Source organism: Myotis davidii, unplaced genomic scaffold (genome assembly GCF_000327345.1).
Source record: "Myotis davidii unplaced genomic scaffold, ASM32734v1 scaffold935, whole genome shotgun sequence".
NCBI lineage: Eukaryota > Metazoa > Chordata > Mammalia > Chiroptera > Vespertilionidae > Myotis > Myotis davidii.
In genome coordinates this window covers 425,550-452,861 of record NW_006286974.1, presented here as the reverse complement: position 1 = coordinate 452,861, position 27,312 = coordinate 425,550, and the positions used below count along the sequence as shown (strand labels likewise).

Below are 27,312 nucleotides of genomic sequence, written 5' to 3'. Positions count from 1 at the left end.
CGCCTCTGGTCCGGGACCCTGGCGCCACCGCTGCGGGGTCCCCACGGGCACGCACAGCCCCCGCGCACCACTGTCCCGGGGCCGCGCGCTCCGCGCTCCGCGCTCCTGGGGGCCACACTCGCCCTGCCTCGTGCTTTTCCCCGGAGTCCAGGGGCCTCATTGCCCTGGGCCCCGCATGCCTCTGCGGGCGCCTTGTGCGTCAGCTTCTTAGGGACAGCGTGGCGCGGCTTGTAGTGTTAGCTGTTTAGGGGCAGCACGTGCTGGGCAAGGTGTCTTCCCTTTGGGGCCCGGGGTCCGCATGTGCCACCGCCCAGAGTCTGCGTGGCCCAGCGGTCCACGGTTCTGGGGTCCCAGGGTCCCGCCCTGGGGCACAGGCAGCCGGCTGGGAGCAACGCCATTGGTCGGAGTCCCCCTGCTTTTGAGGGGTTTGGGTTGGACCGGAGAGGGCGCCACAGCAGAACCAGCCTCTTTTATTTTTTATTTTTGCTGTTGTTTATTGATTGACTGATTGAGAGGAAAGGGTGGGGGAGAGAGAGAGAGAGAGAGAGAGAGAGAGAGAGAGAGAGAGAGAAACATCCACTTGTTCCACCCATCCATGCATTCATTGTGTGACTCTCCCCACAACAGGAAATCAAACCCTGGTATAGCCTTACCATGCTCTAACCACGGAGCTACAGGGCCAGGGCCAGAACCAGCCCCCTAAGGTCTCTTGCCTCTCACCTTCCTTTCCTCTTTTCCTTCCAGTCCCTACAGCCTTCTCGCATCAGAGAACCAAGGCTGTGGGCCCTGCCTGTGGCCTTCTCCTTCAGGGAGGGGAACAGGCTCCGGAGTGGAGGGTGCCCGCTTCCCCCCGGGATTTCATAAAGAGGGTTAGAGTGTTCACTCATGTGGCAAACCTTGGCTCAGGTGCCCTGGAGGCAACCACACCTGCCCCCAAGAACTCACCTCCTCTGGTGGGGGTTGGGGGGAGACAAAGCCAGGAACACTGCTGACATGCACAACATGGTGGGGTACAGAGTGAGGGGAGGGAGACCACTTTATTTTATTTTTTGTCTATTTTAAATATATATTGATTTCAGAGAGGAAGGGAGAGGGAGAGAGAGAGAAACATCAATGACGAGAGAGAATCATTGATCCGCTGCCTCCTGCACACCCCGCAATGGGCATTGAGCCGGTAACTCGCAACTGGGAGCATGTGCCCTGACTGGGAATTGAACTGTGACCTCCTGGTTCATAGGTCAACGCTCAACCACTAAGTCATGCCGGCCAGGCGAGAGAGACCACTTAGATGGACCCATGAGGAGGTGACTGAGCCCTGACGAGGTGACTGAGCCCTGGGTGATCTGTGAAGAGCTTTCCAGGTGGAGGGAGCAGCAAAGGCGGTGGTCCTGGAGCAGGAGAGAGGGAGGATTATCTGAGGAACAGGGACATTAGAGAGGGGACTGGGGCGGGTGTGCAGGAGAGGTGGTCCCTGGAGTACACTTTGAGAAACAGCTCTGTGTGAAGGGTCAGGCGTCGGCCTGCCTCTGCCATCTGAAAATTGGGGTTTTTATACATGTTTTCCCTTCTCATTGTTGGTCTTCCCTCGAGACACCAAGCTCCATCAGGGCCAGGGCTGTGTGCTGCCCTCCCAGCATCTTCCGTACCGCCTAGCGCAGACACACCAGGCCTCGGAAATAATTGTTGGTGGAACACTCAGTGAAATGGGGTAGATTTCACTATCTCAGAGGGACCTCGAGGATGTGTACCTGAAACCTATGGAGGGCTTGTTAAAACCCACATGGTTGACCCCAGCGCCCCCGAATTTCTGGTTAGAGGGACCCTTCTAGCAAGTTCCTTGGTGATACTGTTGCTGCTGGTTTGGGGGTCAGAGTTTGAGAACCACTGATGCTGAAGGTTTGAAGCGTAGCCCGGCTGGGTCTCGCTTCCAAGCCCAACTGAGCCACCAGATCCACTGGGGATTGAAGCCTTACTGCCTATTGTGTAGGGGCAGCTGGACCTATGAGCACCGCTGTGAGGAGCTGCTCCCAATGGCTGGGCCTCTCAGAACGCTGTGCACCTGAGACAAATGTTGGGGTGACCCATGAACAGAAGACCCTGAGACACTGGGTGGAAACCATCAAGAAGGGTAGTCCCTCCCTCCTTTCCTGCCTCCCTCCACCGCCCTCATCCACCTCACATACACAGACTCACTTGCTGTGCCCAGGAGTTAAATTACTGCCTGATCTTATCCTTGACTTGTGCTAAACTATGTCCAATAAAATTCTTTTAAATCCTTTTAAGGAATTCCCTCTTTTCAGTCCCCCCTCCCTTTAGAGCCTTCCAGATTTTCAGCTCTTCATATCTTCATTTTCCGCCCGAGAAGCATTTCTTCCCAAGCTGTTGTGTGGAAATAGATGCTGGTGCTGCCTGTGAAAGTTTTCTGAAAAGATGGGATGCTCCATGCTTGCTGAGCACCTTCAAGGTGTCGGGGGGGAGGGGGGGGTTGCTGAATGTCAGAGGTACACACTGGGCCAATAGGTGGGGCTCTGGCTCACAGACCTGTTACATTTGGCCCTGCTGGGTTAAATTTTTTTAAACAATTTTGAATTAGTTGCCAACCTTTAAAAATTGGGAGATTTCACATAAGTTCTTTTTTTCCCTTTTGATACATTGGGAGACCTGGCTGACATCCCTCACGGGATGGTGTGCTGGTGCCGGGTCATGGCTTCCCCACCTCTTGCCTGTGGTTTGCCCCTCAGCCCACATTACGTCCTTTAAGTTACCACGGGCCCAGGGAATTGTGAATGGCTGGTCTCTTGCGCTGGTTAATTGTCTAGGGTCAGATAGTAAATGGCAAAGCTGTATCTGAATCCAGGCCTGTGTGACCAAAAGCCCAAGCGTGGCACTGAAAAACAAGCCGCTATCGGTATGGGTGGCAGCACGCGCCTGGCGCCTCTGGCCCCGAGGAAACACCTTAAAAGGGAGTTGCTGTCAGCGGTTTAAGGATATGCCTTCCTTCCCATTCATAACCAACTGTCAGTTAGTCATAAAGTTCTGGGTTGTTTTTCTATGGCCTGAAGGGTTATGCAGAGCTCTCCAAACTTTTTTTTATCCATCTTCTCCCTTGAGACGAAAAGACTTAAATTTGCAAGGTAACTGGTTATTAGGAGGTAAGTGTGGGGAGGGTGTGGGGGGGGTGGTGTTTTTCTCCCTTAGCTCTCTGGTGAGGGGGGGCGGTTTGCAGCTTGTTGAATTAGGGTGGGGCTGGGACGATTTTGCCTGCAGTCACTGCTCCAGGCACTCGGCCTCCTCTCTGTGCCTCGGACACCCCACGCAGGCTCCGTCCTTCTGTCTGGAGCGGCCTTCCCACGGATTTCCACACAGCTGTTCTCAGGCCTCAGGCAGTGTCACCTTGGGATCTGACTGAGACCTGTCCTGGCCGGGATCAGGGTGCAGGGGGTGAGGCTGGGGCATGCAAGGGCACAACTTTACTTGAAGCTTTCTTTGAAAAGTTGATATTTTGCTCATAATAGATTTGTTTTGTACTAATTTTGATTAAAAATATTCTATCAAAATGTTATTTATTTATTTAAATTTTTTTTGATAAGAGTTTATTTGAGCCAGACTGTTGACATATGCCAGGGAGCAAGATCTCAAATGTTATTTATTGTGATTACTGACATTTTGGTGCCCCCTTACATTTTGCATCCCAGTGAAGGGTCCCATCTGCCTCACTCCAGCCCCTCTTTGCTCCTAGCCCCCAGGGAGCTCTGGATGGGGAGTCAGGAGACCTGGGTTCTGGGCCAGCCTGTGCCATTAGACTAGCTGTGTGACCGGACACAAGCCCCGTTGGTGCCTTGAGCCTCTCAGCTGCACCACTGACCAGGGGAGGGGTATACTTTAGTTCTAGAATGATCCAAGATACCTACTAAAGCTCTGATAGGTTGTGCATTGTCTCCGGACACATTGGGGCTGTTTCAGACCCCGCTGACACTGGTAATGATGGGTTGTCACTGTCCTTTTCCCAGCACCCTATGCGAGGGGTTCCTCTGTGCAAACACCGATCTTCAGGGCTGCAGCATGCCATGGGATTGCAGCCCTTGCTCATTTCCCCCGTTTGGGGGAAATTTTCGGTTTTGGAGGTGAGTGTGGGGAGGTGGTGCACTCTATTCTTTGATGTCTTGCTTTTTGTTTTTTGGTCCCGTCCATTGGATCATGGCACACATGTTCATTAGGGACTGAGCAAGCACTCGGGACCCAAAAGACACAGGTCAGCCCACAGATCCACATGCTGCCAGATGTCTGCATGGGGTGAGGACTTCCAGCCAAGCCAGGGCCATGTGGAGAGAATGGTGCACGGCCCTTTCCCCTGGGAGGACCTGCAGTCCTGTGGTCTGCAAGTGCCATCAGCTCCGGGCACCTTCCTGACAAGCCAGTGCCACAGCTCTGTGTTATGGTTCTCCGGGTCCCGACACCTCACAGCCCACCTCCTTCATCCAGCTTTCCTCCACTGCTCCAGCCCTCAGAGGACTCGCGCCTTCACTTTTCTCTCTAAGCCTTTACCAATTAATAGGCGTTCAGTCTAGAGCTTAATTAAACTCTGTCTAGAGTTCCTTGTTGCTTCAGCCTGGCCAGAATGTCCTGGTTCTTGCAGGGACACTTGCCTGGCAGTCGGTAACAGCAGGGAAGGCTCTGCCCCCCAACTTAGAGGGTACAAACAGGTACATCTTGCTCCATCGGCCATGCTTTAAAAATGATGAATTATGTGCCAGTATTTGAAAATTAGGAGACCTCATAAAAAAAAAATCTTCATTTCTGGCTTCCCTTGAAAACTTAGAAGATGTGCTGACCCTGAATGTACTGGTAAAATTGTCTGAGGCTGGCAACAACTTTTTCCATGAGGTGGGGTCTAGGTTCTCCAGTTTGCCACAGTCTCCACTGCCCCTTAATATCTAACACTGTGCTTCCTTTACTCATCTACCTGCCTGGCTCCTATAAACATTTGAGATTTTGTTGTTGTTGTTAATCCTCACCTGAAGATGTTTATTTCCCCATTGATTTTCAGAGACAGTGGGGTGGGGGGCAGGGAGAGAGAGAGACAGAGAGAGAGAGAGAGAGAGAGAGAGAGAGAGAGAGAGAGAAGACACATTGATTGGTTGCCTCTCGCAATCGGGGATTGAGCTGCAACTGAGGTATGTGCCCTTGACCAGAATGAAACCTGCTAGCCTTTAGTCTGAGGGTCAATGTTCTATCCACTGAGCCAAATCGGCTAGGGCAGCCCTTGATATTTTCACCCTGGCTTTCAACTTTTTTCTTTAGGAGGAAAGACAGCTCCTTACAGCTGCTATGCACCGGCAAGGCTCAGAGGAAGGCTGGGCATTATTGCTGAAGATTGTTGGGTAGAGTGGGAGGGGAGAGTCAGGAGGGTGCTTGCTAAGAATCTATTTTGTAGCCTCTTGGTATCAATGAACTCAGGTGGGTGTTTGAACCTGGTTAGTACTAGTTGCTTTACTTGTATATACAGAGATATAATTAATGTGAATATAAAAGAATATATTTACAAAAATTAAAAGAAGCTAACTTATTGAGAGCACTTACTTTGTGCCAGATCTGTCCTCAGAGTTTTACATTTAATTCATAACAACCCGATGTGGTCAGTACTATTATTTCCCCTATTTTTAGAGCCGAGGGAGCTGAGACACAGGTAAGTAATTTGCTCAGGATTGCAAGAAGCCGTGATTGCAACACAGACTGAACGGCCCTGAACCTCAATTTTAGCAGGATTGCAGCTACCGGGAGATGATGGCTTTTTAAATGGTTGTCTTCTCTGCACCGTCTCATTTCCTGGGATTGTAACCTGTCTCCCTCCTGCTGGGAGTGCAAGGTTTGAGGCTCTCTGCCTTTGGCACAAGGTGGAAGGCACCCCGTCTGCAGGACTGTTCCTGTGGGCTGTTTGATCTGGGGCAAGAGGAGTGGACAGGATGGGAGTGGGCAAGAAAATAGTGGCCCTGTCACCCCGGATTAGGTCCCCTGAGACAGCACACGGACCCCAGAAGCGCAGGGCCCACCAGCCAGCCCTGGGTATGAGCTCATCGCCGTGTCCCCGGGTCTGAGGTCAGCACCCCGTGCAGCACTCTTGCTGCAGTGGAAGATTTTCGGATCTCGTTGTTACTTTGCATCGCTTCTGGGCTGTGTTCCCTCTTATTTCATTTTCATCTGAAATCCTGAGCTCACCCCCCTCAGCAGCTGACGGGACCATTTATTTCCAAGGCTGCAGCCAGTCGGAGGGCTGCCGACAGCTCAGCGGAGCGGTCTGGGCTTTTGCCACCTGGTTTTATTCCTGCAGACAGGCATGGCAGAAACGACGTCTTCATTTTTGCAGCGATGGAGCTGTCAGAGCCTCAGAGCTCCCGTTCTCATCCTTTTTGCCCAGAGGGCACTGCTGTGGCGGACTCTGCCTGTTGGTCTTTTGCGCTTTTGGACGCAAAACCTTGAGAGAGCACAGCTTGAGCTTTGCAAGGGTCCTGTCCAATGCCCTCCCCTCCCCGCCCCCCGAACCTCCCCCAGGATCGTCATAGTGGGACTGGCTTAGAAAGATTGTGTTGTCAAACCTTCTCTCAGATAATGAAACAAAAGCCCAGAGAGGGTAAGAGACTTGTGGGGATTGCACAGCAAGTGAGTGGCAGGGGAAGGCTGGCAGGCTGGGCCCCAGCCCTGTTGTACTACACCAGCCTGCCTCGTTAGGGTCCCAGAGGGCCAAGCCTTGAGGGACTCTGCCCTACGCACCAATGTTCTTCCGCCAGCTCTTCATGGGTCCCCTCTTCCCTTCATCTTGGCTCAGATGTTCTCTCCGCAGACAGGCCCCCTCATGCCTCTGTCTTTAAGCATCACCCCCCACCCCCATTCTCTCACATCCTCCATGTGCTTGTTCTCAGGGCTCTGATCAGTATCTGAGATGATCTCCGATGAGTTTAATTTACATTTTATTGTCTCTCCCTCCAGAATGCAAGCCCCACAGGGGCAGGGACCCCCGGTGTCTGCTCCCTGGTCTCTTTCAAGCACCTGATGAAGAGGGTCTGCAGGGCGCTCTGTGGAATGAAGGAAGGAACCTCGCCAGGTGGGTTTGGGGGACTTCAAATGATCCCTAAACAAGGAAACCGTTTTCAGGAAGCAATGGACGTTTAAATGTCTGCAGAATCACTTTGGTTTGCTTTAGATAAGGGTTTTATTGGTGGAAACAAAGTCCACTCCTAAAAATGCTCCGAGGACCAGACATCTAGCCCCACTTTCAAGGGTTCACTTGGCACCGTGTGCTGAGCTGCGGGCCTGTGCCGCGCCCGTGCAAGGCGCTGGGCACGTGGAGACGAGGAGAAGCTGGAGCAGTCAGGAATCGTCTCCAACTGGCCTAGACAAGGAGAGTCCACTCGGTTCACAGGATTGAAAAGTCAAGGGGTTGGTCTGCCTGACTCCAAAGCCCATGTTCTTTCAAAAAGACTTTTTTGTCATCATTTGACACTTGGTATATGTTGATGAGCTGTTACTAGTCTTAGAGCAGCAGGGATGGGAGGAAGCAGCAGGCTGGGAAGCCAGGGGGAGAGACTGGAGCTAGAGAACTGTCCTGAGAGGACCAATGACCTTCAGTTGAGAGATCAAGTAGCCTGATGCAACCCCAGGCTTCTCCCTCCCTCTGATCTTGCTGAGGCTCCCCATTGGCCAGGCCCAATTAGAAGGGGACGGGTACATGCCAGCCTCCCAGCCACAGAGAAGGGTGGAGAAAGTTATCTGATGTGGAGGCCGCCTGCAAACTCTTGTTTGGAGCCCTAGGTTTTTACCAAAGCGTTGTGGGGCCGACTCAGTGGGCAAGGGATGAGCCAGTGGACTGGCCTCTGATCCGGCCAATACGATTCCACGAGTCTGTACTAGTAGGTGGTGGAGAGAAGGCGGAGGGAGAACACAAGGCCTGAATTTGAACGTCAGCTCTCCCACTTTGTAGGTGCGTGACTTCGGATAAATCACTGTGCCCTGGGAGCCCAGGGACTGACGCTGCTCTGCAGCCCTCTCTCAGGGCTATGAGAGTCAGTGAGGTTCAGAATGTGAAAGTGCTTTGCAAACAGCTGAGTCTTGGACAAATCGGTTGCTTTACTCTCAGCTGCCAGGGCGTTTGCATTGTTGAGCCAGAAATTCCAAGTCTAGTTGCAAATTGTGGTCACCCTGAGGACCTGGGAATGACCGCTGTTTTCAGTCCAATCAATCTACTTAAATTGTTTTCTGATGGAAAAACCCACAGAATTCTGAGGAGCCCAGGGGTGGGTCACAGTTCTGTTACTCATGAGTTTGTGCTGGGGGCCTAGAGATAAAAATCTTGATTTCAGCTCAATAAATGCCGCAGGCAGGGATCTGTTCTCTCTCTTCCTTCCCTTTCTCCAGCCAGAGCAAGCACCTCTGGGGTGAGGGAGGAGGCAGGGGGTGGGCAGGGCTCTGTGCTTCCTGCAAAGCTGTAGGAAGTGTGGGGAAAACTTTAGCCTCTCTTTTCTTTGGGGACTTACCTGCCATTCTGTAGTGGGTAGGAGACGCCCCACGGCTGGAGCACCGTGGTCCCTGCACCAGGGAGCAGAGAACATTGCCTGTGGTTGCCAAGGCATTTAGCGGCAGAGGGGCGTCTCTTTAGCAATCTGGGCACTAGCCCAGCGTGAAGTCGGCTGGTGGGCACCACACCACTAATTGCTGTGATTTGGCCTTGAGCGCTGAGAACAGCACATTGTACCCAGTGCAGGGTTAGAGGCGTTCTCCGCCAGCCCTGCTGCCTGCTGCCAGTTGCCAGCTTTGATAATGAGTCAAGAATCATGTTTGTTATTGGGGGGTGGGAGAGAGGCCCTCCTTTTTTGTTTCATTATCACTCCCAGCCACAGGGACCTGTGGGCAGCGGCCCGAACTCTATCCTGGGTCAAGAGACAGGGCATTCGCCTCGGCTCTGCTGCTCCCGGAGTGCATGTCCTTGGACAAGTGGCTTCTTTTTCCAGGCCCCAGTTTGCCCGATAGTAAAACGAGGGACTTGTGCTGCGATAGGGGATGTTCCTCCCAGTGTGTTTGTAGGCTGGGTTCCTGGCCACTATTGACATTTGTGTCAGGAGGATTCATTGTTTGTGGGGTCGTCCTGTGCATTGTAGGGTGCTTAGCAGCAGCCCCGGGATGGCCAGTAGCACTCCCCCGCAAGTTGTAATAAACAAAAATGACTCCAGTAAAAAATGATGATAAAACCCCCTGGGTAGCAAAATTGTGCCTGGTTGAGAACTACTGTTTTAGGGTACAGGCTGAAGACTTGCAGGTTATGGAAAATCTTTCCCCTGGTATTGCTCTGGGGGGTCAATTATTGTCATTATTTTTGTTGTTGTTAGCCATTCCTACATGTATATGTATATGTATATGTATGTGTATATTTGTGTGTATGTATATGTATGAGTAATGTAAATGTGTACATGTATGGTATGTGTATATGCATATGTATATGTATGTTTTGTGTATGTGTATATGTGTGCATGTGCATGTGTATACGGATACGTATATGTATATACCCGTGCTTCCATCTTCACATGGCTTTCTTCCCTCCTATGTCCTCCCACGTCTCTGTGTCCAAATCCTTCTTCCTTTCTCTAACAAAGACACTAGATTTAGAGCCCATTCTCATCTAGCAGGACCCTTTCTTAACGTGGTTACATCTGCAAAGACTCCATCACCCAATTAAGTCACATACCGCATCTACTATGTGCGGGCACGGGAATATAAAACTGGACAAGACAAACCTGATTGTGCCCCGTGAAGCCCGCATTCCAGAGGGGCTTTGAGGAGAGGGAGTCAGGTGGGTGCAGGAAACCCCCACGGCAGCATCCTCATGTTTCTCCCTCCAACATGACAACATGAGGATTTATAATAATAATTATATTAATTATTAATTATAGTAATAATAATGCCTTTCCACAGTAATGTACTCTGCACTCAGGATCCACATTTACTTAACTTTTGCAGGTTCTGGACCTTCTGAAAAATCAGTGTTACCGAACCAGCCTCTTTATAGTCAAAGTTATAAACTGTTTTCTCTTCCTTGTTCTGGAAAACTCTCAATGCTGCAGTTTCCTGCGAAATTCAGCGCAAGATTCCAACACGTTTCAAATGGTGACAAAAAGGAAGCCCGCCCTCCTTATCCCCCCACACATACAGCACTAATGAATGGCATTGTTATGAGGACAGCACTGCACGTAATGTTCCCAGACGGCCTGTCCTCACACAGGCCTGTGCCCAGCCGTGCTGCTTGCACCGGCTTCATAACCTGGGTCCCAGACGCGGCTCCACGTCATCTGAGCGAGCAGAGCCGCTTCGGCGAACCGCACAGGCAGGCAGAGCAGCCACGCACGATGTGACTGGCCTTACAAACGGGGGACCTGTGATGGGAGGTCAGAGGATGAACACAGCCTGGCTGGGAACGTTGTCATTAGAGTAGGATATTGTGCTGCCTTTGCCTGGCCCAGTGAATTCAGCATTCTTCTCACATCATAGAAAGTGTTAATCTTAGTCCATAAAAGTTGGGCATGCCAGAAAAGAGAAGTAACACATTTCTTTACTTTCTATCACTCAGGCTGGTGGTAAATTCAATCTCAGTCCTTAATGAGGCTTTCTAGTCCCCACCCCCTCACCCCCCAACAGCCAGGAGTGTGCCAAGATCCTGGCAGTGCCAAGGCAGCGGGAATGCACTTGATTCTGTTTCGGGTTTGGGGCACAGGTATCATCATTGAGGGTGTGTGTCCTCAAGCAGGGTCAGTACCATGCATGCTGCAAGACATTCTACAATGCACAGGGCAACCCCACAAACCACAGAATTCTCCTGCCCCAAATGTCAGTAGTACTGAGATTGAGACACCTGCCTTTAGAGATTCACAAGCCTCTATTTTCCCAGCCATCTGACCCCCGATCGCTTTACAGCCTGGGGACCTCTTTTCCTTTCTCTTCGTGCCTTCTGATTTTAACTGCCCTCTCCAGTCTTGTTATCTTCTAAGGCACCTCCCCCTTGGAAGAGCTTAGTCTTTCACCAGCCACAGAGATGAACTGTTACTGGGCTAAGCCAACCATGCCCACACCACAGTGCTAGATACTGGCTTTCCCAGCTTCTCTTGCAGCTAGGGGCTGCCATGTGACACAGTTCTGCCAATTAGATGTAAGGGGCAATGTGTTGGGGACTCTGGGAAAGAGATTATCTGGAAATGAGGTGTTTTGGAGAGGGGAGCTGGCTGGTGTCAGCCCCCATAGCCTCCCTGCCTGGAGCATCCATATGAGGATGTGATGTGTGGTCTAGCTGGTTTAGCTCAGTGGATAGAGCATCGGCCTACAGACCAAAGGGTCCTCGGTTTGATTCTGGTCAAGGGCACATACCTTGGTGGTAGGCTCCTCCCTGGCCCGGGCCTGGTCAAAGGCCGTGTAGGAGGCAACCAATCGATGTGTTTCTCTCACATCTATGTCTCTCTCTGTCCTTCTTTCTTCTGCTCTCCCTAAAAATCAATGGGAAAATATCCTCAGGCAAGGATTAAAAAAAAAAAAAAAGGAAAAAGAAAAAGAAGTTGTGATGTGTGCGGTTGTGGCAGCTACCTTGTGACCCTGAGGTAAGTTAGGAGATTTTTCAGAGCTGCTGGACCTTTTTGAGCCACTGAATGAACTCTGAAAACATCCTCTCAGGCCCCTTGTTAAGTAATCCACAAATGCCCTTCGAGTTTAGACCAGTGATGGAGAACCTTCTGAGCTCGGCGTGCCAGCATTTTGAAAAACCCTAACTTAACTCTGGTGCCGTGTCACATATAGCAATTTTTTGATATTTGCAACCATAGTAAAACAAAGACTTATATTTTTGATATTTATTTTATATATTTAAATGCCATTTAACAAAGAAAAATCAACCAAAAAAATGAGTTCACGTGTCACCTCTGACACGCGTGTCATAGGTTTGCCATCACTGGTTTAGACCATACTTGATATACTTGGGCAAGCAACTTAACCTCTGTCGTACTTTTGTGTAAGAAGAAGGGGGGCAAGGGAGATAAATTCCACATAAAGTTGTTGTGGAGATTTAATGAGATGATATATGTAAAACATCTGATTCAGTTCCTGGCATATACTAAATATTCAATGTATTGGAGATGTTTTTGTTATTATCCCTATAAACTAAATTAATGAGGGATGATATTGTGTGTTGGATGGTAAGTTTCTTCTATTGATTGATTGTTCACTCAATTACCCAACAAATATGTACTAGAGCCTGCCATGCTAAGATACTGGGGATGACAGGAAATTATTTTAAAATAATATAATGTTATCAACCAATGTTACCAAAATAAATTTAATTTAAAAAATAAAGAACACAATTAGAGGGAAACAGTAGACAAGATGTTGTCTGTTAGAGCCCACCAAAGTCCCCTGTTATTTAGGAGTGGCATTTTACAAACCAGTTTTCTGCCTCTGTCCTTATATTTGCCATATCCATTTACTATAGCATTGTACTATGACATAGTACTCTTTTTTGTTAAGTAGATTTACTGTAAAATGAAACTTTGTATCACTATGGTAAATGGAAAACCAATGTCCCTTGACATAAACAAAAAATGGACAAAATATAAATGCAATAATAAACTCCCTAATGTTATTAAAGCAAAATATTTATTTGTGTGCTACCTAAGATCATCTTACATACTACAGTTGGTACCTATACTATACTTAACAAATAATCACACCTAATGAAAAATTTTTAGAAGTTTAAAAAGTGCCTGAGATTCATAAATGCTGCAGTGGGTCCTGACACAGAAATTAGACATAAATAATACGATTATTACACCTAATTATTCCTCAGCAGTTCATCTTACTTAGAGGAAAATCACTATGATATATAGCGTGGCTTTCTGGTTAACAATATTTGCCCCCTCCTTATTAAGTTTATGAAACATTTCTCCTTCGTAATCCCTGAGATATTTTACCATGAACGTAAGAATCCAATAATACCCTTCAACAGTGATTTATTCTTCATTCAGCATCCAGATTGACTTAACTTTTGCAGGACATGGATCTTCTGAAAAATCAGTGTTACTGAACCAGTTCGTTTATGTCAAAGTTATACACTGTTTTCTCGAATTTAGCAGAAGATCCCCCTATTTTTCAAATGGTTGACAAAAAGGTCACCTCCCACCACCTTTTCCCCAATGCACAATAACATTTCAAGAGTATATTTTAATAAGTTTCCTTTGAATAAACCTAAACCTAAATTACTCAGCCTTTGAGAAGTATCGTGACTTCGGGTTATTTTGTGATCATCAGTCGAAGCCATGATGGGTTGGAGTAAGATCTGAGGGGAATAGACGCTCTTGTCAGTTGTCCTGGGCGAAGAGGGGAGAGATGATAGGAGCTGAACCTAGGATGGTAGCTCAGAAAAGAGCACCTTTGGAGATGGGTACAATTTAAGAGTTGATACAAATAACCCAGGGATGGTAGCCCTTAAGAATGTGGTGGGGTCAGGCAACCTGTTGGAATGGGAGAAAGTATTTGCAAATTATATACCTGATGAGGAGTTAATAGCTAGAATATACAAAGAACTACTACAACTAAACAACAAATTCCAAATAACCTAATTTAAAATGGGCAAAGGACTGTCTCCAAAGAAGATGTATACAAATGGCCAACAAGCACATGCTCATATCAGTAATCATTAGGGAAATGCAAATGAAAACCACAATGAAATACTACCTCAAGACCAGGAGAAGGCTACTGTCAAAAATCAGAAAATATCAATTGTGCTTGAGGATGTGGAGAAATTGGAACCCTGTGCACGGTTGGTGGGGATGTAGAATGGTGCAGCTGCTGTGGAAATCAGAACGATGAATCCTCAAAGAAATTAAACATAGAAATTATCATGTAATCCAGCAATTGCATATTTGGGTCTATTCCCCAAAGAACTGAAAGCAAGGTTGAACAGATATGTGTACTCCTATGTTCATAGCAATGTAATTCACAATAGCCAAAAGGGGGAAGCAGCCCACATGTCCCTCGATTATGTGCATGGAATGTATGTGCAATGGAACATTATTCAGCTTTTAAAAAGAAGGAAATTCCGACACATGCTACAATGTGGATGGACCTTGAAGACATTATGCTAGTTCTAGCCTGTTTTGCTCAGTGGATAGAGCATCGGCCTGTTTACTGAAGGGTCCCATGTTCAATTCCGGTCAAGGGCACATGCCTGGTTTCGGGTTTGATCCCCAGTAGGGGTTGTGCAGGAGGCAGCTGATCAATGATTTGCTCTCTCATTGACATTTCTATCTCTTTCTCCCTCTCTGAAATCAATAAAAAATATATAAAAAAGACATTATGCTAAGTGAAATAATTCAGTCACAAAAAGATGAATAGTGTACAATCCCCTATATGAGGGTCCAACCCATTCCTAGAGACAGGAAGTAGAAAGGTGGTTGCCAGGGGCTCAGAGGCATGGGGAATGCAGAGTCATTGTTTAATGGGTATAGAGTTGTAGAGTTGCAAGGTGAAAAGAATTTTGGAGATTGGTTGCATAAAAATGTGAATGTGCTTAACACTACTGAACTGTACACTTAAATAGTTGATGTAAATTTTATATGTTATAAAAGGAATGTAGATGGGTCCCTTGGGAAATTACTGAACTCTGCCAAAATGGGCAGGTGGTGGCTTAGGCCAGGGCACTTGGACTATTGGAGAAAATATGGCTTAGCTTTATGGTCACAGGCAGAAACATGTTGGTTACTATAAGGGAAAGAATCTTCCCTTTGCCCAACTGAGTCTTGGGAAAGGTTTGCTGGAAGAGTTCACGTCCGAACTGTGGAGGCCAGAGCTGTCTTTTGCACACTTGTGCAGGTGTGATCATCCAGCTGTGTGCTAGCTGTTTCTCCAATGTTTGGGGCAGCTGGAAAATTGGATTTCAGAACACGTTAATGTTAGAAAGCTCATTCCCCACAGAGTCAAGGCTGGGAGGTGACGTCTCCTCCAGAAAAAGAGGAGGTCCTCCTCATGCATCGATGGCTGACTTTTGGCACACTGTATGGGTTTAAAAGATTTCCCCGGGATTTTGGGGTTCATCTCTCTGTTACTGTAGCTCCCCACATGTTCAGGCCCCCTTAAACTGGTTGCTGGATTATTGCAATTGCTTCCTTGGCTCTGCCTCTCACCCCAAACCAAATGCATTCCTCACGATGCAGTCAGATCCTTCTCCCCAAATTGCAACTCGGTTTCTGTCACTCTGCATTACCCTTTGAAAAAAGTCTAAACTCAGTTTAGCATTTGAGGTTCTCCACCATGTGATTCTAACCTACCTCCCTACCGTGAAGCCCCTCTTATCTTTTGCACCTGGCTGCCGGTGGAACATGCACACAGCCCCACTTCCTTTTTTTGGCCTTTGACCATGTCATTCCTCTCTCAATTTCATTCATCCTTCCAGGTTGAGCTTAACTGTCACCTACGAAGACAGCCCCCGAGGGACTGAATGCTGCCAACACCACAGGAATGAGCTCCACATGGCTCCTTCCCCAGGTGAACCTTCAAATAAGACCACAGCCCATGCTGACACCTTGACTGTAGCCTGTGACAGAACCCAAGCAGAGGACCCAGCAAAGCCCTGCCTAGATTCCTTACCCACAGAAAACGTGAGAGAATAAATACATGTTGTTTTGAGCCTCTAACTTTTGGGATGAGTTTTAAATGTAGCAACATATAACTACTACAGAAACAGAGAGGCCAATAAAGAGACATGCTCAAGGTCACAGAGCTCAGATCGCAAAGCTGGTGTAGGAACCCTCAGCTCATTCCCCGATCACCACCTCCGTGGCTCTACAGTCTAGATCACAGTGGCTTTAAATGCTTGGTGCGGGCGTATGGCCCCTTTCAAGAAGGCACGGGGAAGCCACAGAAGGGTTTGGGGTGATGTGGGGTAAGAGGAAAACCCATGTCTTCTGGAGTCAAATGTCTTGATTCCAGCCAGAGACGGCGATGCTAGCCTGGGGCAGGGATGTCAGGGTCATGCTGGCAAGACCTCAGAATGTCCTCAGGAGTGAACTGAGGGTCAGGCAGACAAATAAACACTGTCCTGGAGTCCTTAGAGTCAGGGTGATCTGAGGAGGCTCGTGTGTTCAGAGGGAAGGCGAGAGAAGTGCAGGCTGGCTCCGGCGCTGGCACTGCTTCCTGTGAGAGTAACAGACACGAGTTCCTGTCTGAGCTGGGACAGCCCTGCAGCAGGCTCGGTCCTGACACAGCCCACTCTCCCGCACAGGCAGCATATCTGTGACCACCCGTGGCTCCAAATGACAGCTTCTTGGGCGGCTGATGTCTTTCATTTCCTTGTGACAATAGTGGAGGAAAATAGCTTTCTGGACTCAGCTCCAAACTGATAATTAAATGAGCACCTTAACGCCAGCCAGGGCAGAAGCCTCCACCAATGGCCTTCCAGAAAAGGGAAAAAATAGTACAAATAGTCTTGCTCCCTTCATTCTCTTTCTCTTCATATGGAAATAGCTGACAGGCCTGCCAGCAGCCTGGGCTCTGTTGATTTCCCCTCTCCATGTCTGCCGCAGGGATGCAAAGGGGCACTTCGCAGGCTGAGAGGTCTAGTTCAGGTTCATATTTCTGAAGGGACCAGGGGTCCCCTCCCTTCCCTGCGTCTCTTTGGCTTCCTGGGGCCATTTTCTTAGGAATGCCTCCAGGTTAGCCGCAGAGGATTATGCAGACCTGGGCGAGGCCCGGGCAACAGAATGAGGCTGTGAGAGTAGGGGCTTGGGACTCAGCCTGCCCCGAGTGCCAGCACGGGTCCTGGCATTTTCTAGCTTTGTGACCCTGGGCAAGTTACGTGACTTTTCTCAGCATCAGTTTCCTGACCTGTCAAATGGTACTACCAGGTGGTTGTAAGGGTTCACAGGGGTGATGCATGTACAGCACTTGACGTGGTGCTGGCATACAGTAAGCAACCCCCCAAATCTTAGTGAAATATTTATGCCAGTGGGGATCGGGGTGGGGTAGCTGGGGAGGATGGCATAGGGGAGGCCCTGTAACCACCTAAGGTCACAACCATGGACCTCGCTCTGCTGACCTGAAAGGCCGGACTTACCCAGGATGCAGCTCATGGGCCTCCCCGACCACTTCCTGCTTGTTCCCCACGAGGGGCACCTTCAGTTGCCAGGAATCAGGTTGTTAAAATGTGTGACAAGGCCCGGGCCCAGGTTTGTGGAATCCGTGTTTGGGGATTAGGACTCCACAGATGGGCTTGTATTTGTCTTGAGAAGTTTGAAATGAAAGATCCAACTTGGAGAGAGAGAGAGAGAGAGAGAGAGAGGTTTTTTGTTTTGTTTTGTGGCTAAAGGCTGTAAGGTGGGTGATAGAAAGGGCTCTGCGGTGGGGGTCTGGACAACCTGGTCCGAAGCTGTCAGACCGACCTTCTGCCCGTTCCCTCAGTTTCCCTAAATGTGGAGCTCGGCCATGATGCCGGAGGTGCAGGAGAAAGCTGCCTCTTAGCCAAGCTCCCCAAAGACAGGGCCTGAGCCCCGAGCTTCGGCGAGGCTGTGAGTGGGGATGGGGGCAGCAGGCTGGGGCCGGGGAGGAGTGAGTCTGGCGGTGGTCTCAGGTGAGCTTCCGCCTGATGCCACGGAGCCCCCGTGAAGTGCACAGAGGGGTCTTGCTGAGGCGGGGGCCAGCCTTTGTGAGCCCATGTCCCCCATCCTTGTTCACCGGCTGCCTCTGGAGAGGAGGTGGGGGCTCCCTTATGGAGGAGGGGGATGCTAGGAGCTGTTAGCCCCCAACACTTACCCGTCCAGTAGGTAGGGGGTAGGCCTGGTAGAGGGGATCTGGGTAGACCCTGCAGGACCCCCACCCCCTTCTTTATTCCTAAGAGGTTGAGTCATGGTGGTCCTTCTGTTTCTGGGCACAGTCTTGGGGGATCATGACCTGCGATGGGGCCAGTGGCTGGCATCTTGAGGACTCAGCCCTCCAGGTGGTTCCACCTACCGGAGTTGATGTTTCCTCGTTTCCACAGGCTGGCAGGACCCGGCAGCGGAGGACAGGCGTCTCAGCCTCTGCCCAGCCTTCCTGCCCATTGCTGGAAATGAAAGCAGCCAGAACCCCGCCCACGCAGAGGCCAGAGTGATGAGATCCCAGGGGCTGTGCGATGTGAGCGAGCGAGCGCGCTGTAAAAGCACATTGCCACGGAGAAGGAGGAAGGCTGTCACCAGGCGGTCCCGGGGAAGCGGGGCCTTGGCAACTCATCAGAAGGCTTCCCAGGGTGTGAATAGAATTCTTCTCTGCGCTAGAGGTTGAGCAATTCCAATCCAAGAGCTGCGCTGCTGCTCGGGTCTGTCCTGCCAGATAAATGGATGGGTGTTTGAATTTGACAGATGAAGTCCCCAAGGCAGGGAACCACCGCAGTGGGCTGGAAGGAAAGAAGGCAGTGCCTCAGGGCTGGAGGGGTGGGCAGAGAGCCCCTGGAATCAGGAGAGATGCAGAGCTGAGAGAAGCTGTGGCTCAGAAACCACAGGCCCAAACAGGGTGCAAATCCGAGAGATTAGCCTGGGAGCAGCAATCCTTGTAATTAGGACATGGGTTAGGGTGGGGTTAGGGTGGGCCACTGTGGAACAAATGCCTAGAATGAGAGTTCTGTCCATCCATCATCCCTCCGTCTACTCATCCACCCACCCATCAATTCCTCACCATTAATTAAAAAATCTTTTTGGAAAAATGAAAATAGAACTAAGGATAAAAGTAAGGCCAAGATCCTTAGAGAAAAACAGTTACTAGTTTCTTTTCGTTTCTGTGCCTTAGACTTTTATCATATCTTAAAGGCACGAGTGGCATTTATGTGCCATCTTGGGCAAGTTTGGGGTGTGCCATGTGTGTTTCAAGAACCAGGGTGAGTCCAGATCATATCATACACGGGCTTTGAAAAGTCCCGCCAAGTGGTTTCCCAGAACTCAAACGTCAGTCAGATGGTTAGGTTTGAGAAGTGTTCACTTTCCGTCTGAGTAAGGACAGCTGGGGTTTCATTCATCTGCATCACTTGGTCATAATTTGTTTTCTTTTCCGCTTCTCCAGTTCCCAAGATAAATCAAAGGGCAATTTCCACTGATGTTGCTGAGTAACAAGAGCCATTAACAACTTGCCTGTTGTTATTCTAACAACCTTCGCACCTATCAATGAAAGAGGGCTCCCTTTAGCCACATACATAATTGGATTTTTATGCCCAATGCATCCTTTCCCCCAACTTTTATTTTGCAGCATTTTAAATCTATAAAAAGGTAAAAAAAAAAAGTGTGATAACCATCCCGTGTCCTTGTTTTAGATTCACCAATGGTTGTCATTTGACATTTTGCCATATTTAAAAATTAAAAAAAACACGACTATTTGAAAGCAGATAGCGACCATTATGACCCTTCTGCTCTAAATACTGCCTCTCCCTAAAACAAGGGCTTTCTTCTCCATAAACACAATACCGTCATCATGATCCCAAGTTTAATAATGGATATAATAATTTTATCTAATGTACCATCCATATTCCAATTTTCTCAAGTGCCTCGTTATCATTCTTTGAAGTTGTTTTCCTTTTTTTTTTGTTCCTTGATCCAGGATCCAATCGAGTATCACACAAAGCCTTTCGTTGACATGTCTCTTAGGGTCTTTTAATCTAGAATGTTCCCCAACAGCCACAGCTTATGTCTTTTCCATGTCTCATGGTGGATTGACATTTTTGAGGAACTGGCCAGTTGTCTTCCAGGATGTCCAGTAACTTGAATTTGTCTGATCATTTCCTTATAATTAGACTTAGAATAAACCCTTTGGCGAATGCAATGCACTGGCAATGTTTTTTACTTCCCATTGCATCACACTGGGGGGCACAAGACGTCAGTCCGGGTCCATTATTGGTAAGGTTAGATTTGAACAGGCATTTAAGGTGGTGTCTGCTACATTTCCCCACTGTAAGTTAACAAGCGAGGCATGTGACTATTCCATTCCCAGTGGCCTTTTTCCATGGGTTTAGCATTAACCGAGGCTCCTTGTCTGAATCGATGATTATATTCGCAGTTAAAATCTTAGGATTCCTATTCATTCACGTCACTCAGTCTATATTTATTGGCTGGTGTTCTTGTGTAAAGATCTGCACCTCTCTGTCCCTCCCCCATTTTAAAATTTCTTATTTTTGGCATTACTGTGGTCTTGTGGATTCTTTCCATCTGCCATGGGGAGCAGGGTCAAGCTGGCTTCTTTGACCTTGTAACATGCCTTCTTCCTTTTTTGAGCACTTCTTCCTCTCTGGTACAAGGTGTTGCCCTGGAAAGGGAATCAGTCATTTCTCCTTCTAGTGGGGACATAGTATTGAGGAAGCAAGATATGGGTGCTGGGTGTGCTTTCTTGATATTGGAGTGATGTTACTTCTCGATCTTTTGAGTGGGAGATGTTACTTCTCGATCTTTACCACAGCTACTCCTCGTCCCCTGGTTTACCCATTCCATATTTGCATCTTCATTCTCCCATAGTGGGAACATTCCGTTTCAAAAACATTTAATGTATTTCCTCATTTACTCAATAATGAACACACAAAATACTTTCAGAATGAGTGTACTGTACCCACTCACAACACAAATCTAGTAAATCAAGTCAGGATTTCTTTGCAGTTCTTTTGGTCCTGCCCACGAAGGGTATCCAGTTAGAATATGTGTCTCAGAGTTACTTGAATCAATTGTTTTTTCTTTGGATCGCGTTATGTATTCGCTATGCAGTTTTGTTCTGCTTGTATTCAATTTTAGGGTCTGCTGCTTTCCACCCCTTTTGAATTAAGTGGTTTAAAAGCTAAACAATATACTCAGAGCAGTCTCCCTCCCATCGCTATCCATTTTACTCCATTATCATCTTTGCACATAGCAGATGATTTTTATTAATTTCTAGTTTATTCTTCCTGTGCTTCATTTTGCAAAAAAAAAACCCTCCACACCAACAAACCATTACACACACACACACACACACACTCTCTCTCTCTCTCTGCTGTTTTACACTGTGTTTTTTTTTCCCCTTGATAATACAAGATGGGGCAAAAGTTGGTTTTCAGTTGTGAGTACTAGAAACATAGAGTTCATTCTTTACGAATTATTATATTATTTTCCATATGAACAACTGTAAACCTTCTTTTGCCCCCCCCTGGAATATTCTGGAAATCCCCCCCTACAAGCCCACAAGGAGCCCCCCCATTCCGCCCCCGCCCCCCCCCCCCACACACACAGCTTTTAGATCCCACTGTCTGGTGGTACTACATTTTATTCAATCACTCTCCTATGAATGGGCATTTAAATAGTTTCCCATATTTTGTTATTAACAATAATGTTGCAAGAATAATATTATACATATTCTTTTTAAATCTTTGTTGTTGAAAGTATTACAGAGGTCCTCCTTTTTCTCCCATTAACCTCTTCCAGCCTGCTCCTGTCTCCCTATCTTGCCACCCCCCACCAGGCCCTCATCATCCCATTGTCTGTGTCCACAGGTTATGCATATATGCATACAAGTTCATTGGTTGATCTCTATGCATATTCTTTTTTAAAAATGTATCTGTATTGTTGAAAGTATTACAGATGTCTCTGTTTTTTCCCCCCCAATGACTCCCTCCCTGCCGCACCCATCCCCTACCCAAGTCTACTGCGTTATGGTCTGTGTACACGGCCTATTTCATACCCAGGGAGCTACATCTGCAGGATAAATGCCTAACAGTGGGATCAGTGGGTCAAAGAGCAAAAATGCACATGTAATTTTGTTAGATCTTGCCAAACTTCCCTCCCTAGGGATTGCACCATTAGGTACTCCTATCAGCAGTATCCTAAGTGCCTATTTCCCCAGAGTTTTGCTGGCAGAATTGGGTGTTAAGCTTTTGAACTTGCCAATGTGATAGGGGAGAAGTGACATTTCAGTGCAGTGTCACTTTGTATTTCTCTTATCATGAATATAGTCGAGGATCTCTTTTATGTTTAAGTCTCATTTATGTTAATTTTCTGTTGACTATTCATGTCCTTTGCCAATTTTTTTTAAACAAGCTTTTGGTCCTCCCCTCTCTATTTTTAAGTTCTTTATATAGTAGAGAGAGAGATTAGTGTGTATATATATATATGTATATATATACTAGTATATATATCTACAGTCAAATTTGAGATTTCCCTTTCCTTTATATGTCTTATTCAATTACTTACCAACACTTGATGTTTCCTTCTGCCTAATTTTTCTTGAATCTGATACTTCCTTCCCACAGACCCATGGCTAACCACTAACCTAGTCATCATGCCCCATGGCTATGAGAGCCATTTTGGCTTCAGTTTTTTTGAGCCTCTGTTGCCTGAATAATCGTCTTAGATCTCTCAATATTGTCCTGGAAGTATTGGAGATTCTGTTCATTTACTTAGAAATATTTCCCCCCCTTTGTTTTTCAATCTAGATAAGTTCTGTTGACCTGTTTTCAAGGCAAGCAACTCTTTTCTTGGTCATTTCCAATTTGCTGTTAAACTTGTCCATTGAACTTATAATTTCATACAGTGTATTTTTCACTTCAAGAATTTCTATTTGGTTTTATTTTGCAGTTTTTTCTATTCCTGCTAAGGTTTTTTTTTAATCTTTTTATTCATCGTGAGCATATTTTTCTTTATAGCTTTGAGCAGTTATTAAAGCTCTTGGAACTTGGGTTTCATTTTCCTATTTCTTTGAATGATGAGTGATTGGTTCATATATTGGATATTGTGAATATTATTTCACGGAGACTTTAGATTCTCTTACTTTTTTTTCGAGGATCTCTTTATAGTGTTGGATCTCTAAATAGTGTTGATATTTATTGTAAAGGAGGCAAACTGACTTGCGTGAACTAAAACTGCAAAGTTTGTCATTTGAGTAGCAGCTAATATCTCAGTTCAGTTTTTTTTTAAAACCCTTATCTAGGCTGCTTGGAATCTTCCCCATGCAATTCAGAGATTTGGGGAAAGCTTATAAACAGAATTTCAGGGCCTTCTCTCTGTACTTCTTCCTTCCAGGATTTCTCCCTCACTTTCCAGTGGCTTTGGTTGCTCTGAACTCTGACTTCTGATTGTTTAGGCCAGAAAGATTGCAGTTGTGTGTGTTTTTTACATGAAATTTTTATTTTAATTCGGAGTTTTAGCTGTCTCTGTAGCACTCACTGTGTCCTGCCCTCAGGCTGAAAAGCATAACAAGTTAGGAAGCCAACCTCCTGACATTTTTTCCTTCCAAAGCCACCTCCTCTCTCGGACCTGCCAGGTCTGGCTGACTTCCCGGTGCCTCCAGGTGGTTGACTTTGCAGTTGTTAGCTGTGGGAGGGTCAGTCCCATAGGAGCTCACACAGCAGCAGCAGAACTCTGATTCATCTTTTCACAACTCATTCAGCGTTCCCCTCTCTGACAAGAGATGTCATATTATTGGCCAGGATGTGCCTGGCTAGCACTTCAGAATGCGTGCAGTTCCTCAATCTGTGGGCCTTACTGTGGGGGAGGACCCAGCCAGAGTCTTTCTCCAACCGTGGAAGTGAACATACCAAAGTGCTGTTTGAAAATAAAGATAATATTTAGAAGAATAGCAAGCATGTCTAATTATTTCTAATGATTAGTATTTGCATACTTACACAGAGGAGGTGAGCAATTAAGAAGAACAAGCAATTAGAGTGTGTTATAAAAAAATACAAACCCTTAAATACATTAATATCATGTTATCTTCTTGCATTTATTTTCAAATGTGGTTGCTAAAATTAATTCTGATCTTTCTTATTTTGCTTGAGGAAGTCCCCTTTTACCTACCTGTAGCCTAGCTTCAGGCTTGCTCTCACAGCCTAGCAACTGGGCTAATGATTGCAGTCTTTTTCCTTTTTTTTTTTGGTTCTGGCATACTATGCTATTTTTAAGTACCAAAATACATTTTAAAAAGTCATAACTGTTATTTTCATATTTGAAGAAGTCTGAAGGTTGGATCATTTACATTTTAAGACGTTCCAAGAGAGTTTTATGCTGCATTAAAAATTCTAACTGAACCAAAGATTACTTGTTTAGAGGTTATCTTTCTCACCTGCACTATGCTCAGGAGACAAAAATGTATATGCAACAAAGTGAAGCTTGTGTTGCAAAGAAAATACTCATAAAAATTCTCTATGTGAGTGGGGCAGGGACACGACACCTGAGGCAGATACAGGTGACTCTGCAGCAACAGCTGATACAATCAATCCTATGATGACAGGTGATGAAAGAATTTGGAGCTGAACTGGTCACAATTTCTTTAAAACAAAAACTCCAGGCTGTTATCAATAATAAATTACACTCTCTGCAAAGAAATGTTATTCCAAAAGACCTCAGATTATCTGAAAGTGAGGGTATCAGAGACAAAAATTTGGATTGGCTAACTCCTCTCCATTCCTCTGACCAGTAGGGACTCAAATGTTTTTCAACAGCTGAAAACATTTTCACAACAAAATGCTTGAGACTGATCTATGACATCATTGGCATGTCTTTTTATTTTTCATGAATGTCTTTGAAGAATCAAATAATATCGTATTTCAGAATTTCCCAATTACTAGTATACACAATCCCTTTTTAATTTTATTCAATGTTGAATTTATTTTTATAATGCTTTAGTAAGTTTTGTCTGTTAGCAATTTATATTAAATATATAATATGTACCATTTATATTATATTTTATTTTTTAAATTGTATCACTCCTATTTTATCTGTTCATTGTAGTGCTTAACATTCTGTAATGTTTACAAATTTATGTATTCAAAACATATTGGATGATTCCTTTTGGGGCTTTAAAATAATTTTGTTAATTCCATACACTGGTTGATAAAATAGTGGTGCGAAATACAAAATGCTGAAGTAGTCATTTTTCTCTGGTAGCTATACTCATTTACCCGGCCACTAGCCGTGTGTATCTGCTGTCAGCGTTAAATCCCTACTAGAAGATTCTTGTCTGTGCTCTGCTAACCCTAGGACGAGGTCAGAGGCCAGTGTGCTCCCACCATGGCCACAAGAGCTTGGTGAGTGAGACAGAGAATGGATTCCGGTTTCCAACCGAGTGCAAACCTGAGTATATATATATCCCAGTTAAAGAATTCCCTGCTCTGCGCCTCAGTTTCCATGTCTGTAAAAGAGGAATGATGTTGTCTACCCTGTGGGGTTATTGTGTTTATAAGTGAAAATGTAGGCCAACGTGGCTGCCTCCTGCCAGACACTGGCCCTGTTAGTCCCCCCTCTCTCTCCCTCCCTGAAAGAGGCTTTTTTCTGCTCAAAGGGCCCTGTGAACAGAAAAGGAGGCAGAGCGGGGGGGGGGGGAGGTAATAGGTCTGGTGACATATGGCTCCTTGTGGGGAAGCAAGGATCTTTGACAGCTCAGAGTATAGCTCGCGCAGTGGGGCCCCGGGGAGGTGAAACCAACGAGGACTATGAAAACCCAAGTGAGGAATTGGTAGGCAGAAGTGGCTGCTCAGACTCACATTTTATTTGAATGCCTTTCTCCTCTGATGCAGCTCGCCTGGAAGAGTAAATTGAAACAGTGGGAACTGCAATGTGGAGCCTCTTATTGGTTTCCGGAGACACTGCGAGGCCACCCAGAGGAAACCAATGGGGCCCGTGAGTGTGAGTAGACGCTAGTTTGGAGGAGTTTGGGAGGAGTGGGGGGCGGGGCGGAGAGGTTGAGCTGCTGCTGATCCTTTGGGACCTAGCAAGTGGCGGCAGGAAACCGCCAGTTAACCATTTCCCAGCCACACCGTCACACCGGTGCCACCGCCCTCCTCGCTAAATAACTCAGCAAGCTCGGCGGCCGGCCAAGCAGGGAGTGTGTGGAGGCTGGGATTCGCAGCGATTCCAAGTTTACCACATTTTTTGCAAACCTTGGTCTGTGTATCTGACTCCACGACATAAATCTAATCGGTTTGAAAATTGCGGCAGACAAACCTCATCTCCTTCAGAAGCCGCCCAGGCTGTGGCGAGCCCTCTTTTCGCCACCATGCATCACTCTACCAGGTTAGTTTGTAAAATACTGGTGACACTGTTTATTAAACTCAAGCTTGGTGCCCAGGCTGGCTGAACCGACTCCTCCACCGGCTAGAGATGCGTGTTACGGGGTTCTCGCCCGCCATTGTCCGTGTCTGTCTGCTCGGCTCTGTGGTGAACTGAGAACGACCCGCTCCCTCATCTTCCTGCCCTGCCCACGAGCACAGTGCTGGGCACGTGGTGGGTCTGGTGAATCTACTTTAATTCAAGGTCCCCGAGAGGTTGATGATGCTCAAATGCGTGTGGCTGATTTCTGTGGACGCTCTGCCCATTAGTTCCAATTAGGGCTCAATTCAATAGACATTCGCCAAGTTCCTGCGGGGGGTGGGGTGGGGGGGTGGGCCCAATCCTGGAAGGCTTCCTTGCTCACTGGCAGAGGCCCACTGGCCAGGTGATGCTGGCCCAGTATTGTGAATGGGCCAGTCTCCCAGGACTCAGACTCAATCTTCCTCACTCCCCAGCAAAGTGCACTTTTCTTGTCACCAGAACCCAGAAGCTGTGTTGGAAGGGATCGAGGAGGTCAGCTAAGTCCATGGCCCATGATCTCTTTGAGGACTTGGCGAAAGCCCTGTTCCCGGAAAAAATGCCCATGTGCGTCTATTCACTTTCATTCCTAAACACCGACGGAGCCGCGGTGATGCCCACACCCTGCTTCCCGCGCTGAGAGGCCGCGGGGAGCAGACCTGGTGGAAGTCCCCGGGCACACCTTCTAGGTTTAGGGGTGGGAAGGACGGACACAGAGCAATGAATAAACCAGTATGCTGTGTCCAGAGTGTGATGAATGCGAAGGAGAAACACAGAATCAGGCAGGCACGTGGATGGAGGAGGGCAGAGACCGCACCGCTCCGCTGGCTCTGCGCCTCATCCAGAGCCTGACCGGTGGGCACAGGAAGCGGGCTGGGTCTGTGAAGTCTGGCCAGAGGGGATGGAGTGGCTGTCACAGTGGTCGCAGGACGCTCTGTCCCTGAAGGATGGATGGTCCCACGGTCTGCAAGTCAATGATGACACCACGGATGCAGCATACGCCTTCACTTTGGCTCTTCCTAGTCCCCACGGAGTGGATTCTCACCTTTCGGCTTGTTGCTTTATGGTCACAGGACGGCTGCTGCAGCTCCAGGCATCACATCTGCCCATGACTGTGATCCAAGCAGGAAAGGTGAGAAGGGAAACAAAAGCCTTTCTCCTCCTGTGACTGTGCCTTTGTCAGGGAGACAGGTCTCTCAGA

General features: G+C 47.4%; 1 long non-coding RNA gene across 1 annotated transcript; it reads left to right on the top strand.

Moving 5' to 3' along the window:
• Positions 1-3,094: 3,094 nt before the first annotated feature.
• Positions 3,095-15,701, top strand: LOC102763583. Its single transcript, XR_435395.2, has 3 exons — positions 3,095-3,152; positions 6,985-7,099; positions 15,473-15,701. It is a non-coding gene; the product is annotated as an uncharacterized LOC102763583 (long non-coding RNA).
• The last annotated feature ends 11,611 nt before the right edge of the window (positions 15,702-27,312 follow it).